The sequence below is a fragment of the Alosa alosa genome, chromosome 3, assembly GCF_017589495.1.
Source record: "Alosa alosa isolate M-15738 ecotype Scorff River chromosome 3, AALO_Geno_1.1, whole genome shotgun sequence".
NCBI lineage: Eukaryota > Metazoa > Chordata > Actinopteri > Clupeiformes > Clupeidae > Alosa > Alosa alosa.
In genome coordinates, this window is record NC_063191.1 from 5295303 (window position 1) to 5297802 (window position 2500).

General features: G+C 45.2%; 1 protein-coding gene across 2 annotated transcripts in view; it reads right to left on the reverse strand.

Moving 5' to 3' along the window:
• The window catches only part of srpx (sushi-repeat containing protein X-linked), a 21325-nt gene that overhangs the window by 9958 nt on the left and 8867 nt on the right, over positions 1–2500 (reverse strand). The gene's annotated exons all lie outside the window — the stretch shown is intronic.

Here is a 2500-nt window from a genome sequence, read left to right on the forward strand (position 1 = left end):
CCCTCCTGACAGGTCTCCCAGCCCCTGAAAGTGTGAAACCACTTCAGATGATCCAGAGGGCGGGCCTGGTCTACAACCAACCCAAAAGGGCACATGTTACCCGCTGCTCATCCAGCTACACTGGCTACCTATGGTGGCCCACATCAAATTCAAGGCTCTAACGCTTGCCTACAAAGTAGTCTCTGGTTCTGCTCCCACCTACTTGAATGCCCTCATACAGACATCGCTACCTCCAGACCGGGCTGCGCTCCTCAGACAAACAACGCCTAGCTCTACCACCAGTACGCTCAGGCCAATCCAAACTTTTTCTCATCTGTTGTTCCTCGTTGGTGGAACACACTGCCAGTTCCTACAAGGGCAGGGACATTCCTCTCCATTTTCAAAAACTCCTGAAGACCCAGCTCTTTAGCTTAACATCTCCTCTCATAGCAACACTTACAACAAGTCTTGCTGATCCTAGCACTCACCAGCCGTCTTAAACTGACACGTAACTGTTAAAAAACAGCACTCACTGATGCACTTATTTTTACTGTACTCTAATGTTTTTAAATTGTCCTAAAATTGTTGAGAATTGCTCTAAAACTTAAACTGTTTACCATGTTGTTAGTCGCTTTGGCTAAAAAAGCGTCAGCCAAATGTAATGTAATGTAATGTAATGTAACTCACTGGTGGGTCAACTCTGAGCTCTCCCACACCACATGATAGCTTCAGTTCACGCATACGAGCAGTCACTGATTGAGCTCTCACACAACACATGATAGCTTCAGTTCACGCATACGAGCAGTCACTGATTGAGCTCTCACACAACACATGATAGCTTCAGTTCACGCATACGAGCAGTCACTGATTGAGCTCTCACACAACACATGATAGCTTCAGTTCACGTCTCACACGGCACATGATAGCTTCAGTTCACGCATACGAGCAGTCACTGATTGAGCTCTCACACAACACATGATAGTTTTAAATTGTCCTAAAATTGTTGAGAATTGCACTAAAACTTAAACTGTTCACCATGTTGATAGCTTTGGCTAAATGTCTCAGCCAAATGTAATGTAATGTAATGTAATGTAACTCACTGGTGGGTCAACTCTGAGCTCTCCCACACCACATGATAGCTTCCAGGTTCGCATCACAGCAGTCACTGATTGAGCTCTCACACAACACATGATAGCTTCAGTTCGCGGTAGTCATGATTGAGCTCTCACACAACACATGATAGCTTCAGTTCACGATAATGAGCAGTCACTGATTGAGCTCTCACACAACACATGATAGCTTCAGTTCGCCTCACACGGCACATGATAGCTTCAGTTCACGCATACGAGCAGTCACTGATTGAGCTCTCACACAACACATGATAGCTTCAGTTCACGCATACGAGCAGTCACTGAATGAGCTCTCACACAACACATGATAGCTTCAGCTCATGTCTCACACGGCACATGATAGCTTCAGCTCACGTCTCACACGGCACATGATAGCTTCAGCTCACGTCTCACACGGCACATGATAGCTTCAGTTCACGTCTCACGCGGCACATGATAGCTTCAGCTCACGCATACGAGCAGTCACTGATTGAGCTCTCACACAACACATGATAGCTTCAGTTCACGCCTCACACGGCACATGATAGCTTCAGTTCACGCATACGAGCAGTCACTCACTGAGTCTCGATTGACTTTCACTTTGCTTGGCATTTAAATCAGGGCCCCATGAGGAAACCATGGCGACCGCAGTACTGTCTGGTTTACCAGTCATACTTACTCTTATGTGTGTCTGTGTGCATCTGATTCAACTGATCCAGTCTGATCTGCAGAGTCAACACGACTCACTGAATCATGCCCTTGGATCCTGATTCAGTTGAAGCTTTGTGAAACACAGTGATGACGATCACCCACTGTGAAAGGAAATAGGTGGGATCTAAGTATAAGTATGTATATCCCAATCCATGAATTACTATCTGCCACAATTTGATTCTAGATCCACTGAATCAGCTGAGTCACTCTTCCACACAGAAACACAGATTCATTCATTTTTAGAATCCCATACACTCCATTCCATTCTGAGGGTCCGCAGTGCTATCTGAGTCTCAATCAATCACAGAGAACCGCACAGAATCACTTCATTAGAACCGCAGAACCGCACAGAATCACTTCATTAGAACCGCACAGAATCACTTCATAGAGAACCGCAGAACCGCACAGAATCACTTCATTAGAACCGCACAGAATCACTTCATAGAGAACCGCAGAACCGCACAGAATCACTTCATTAGAACCGCACAGAATCACTTCATTAGAACCGCACAGAATCACTTCATTAGAACTGCACAGAATCACTTCATGGAGAACCGCACAGAATCACTTCATAGAAAACCGCACAGAATCTCTTCATTAGAACTGTACAGAATCACTTCATGGAAAACCGCACAGAATCACTTCATTAGAACCGCACAAAATCACTTTATGGAGAACCGCACAGAATCACTTCATAGAGA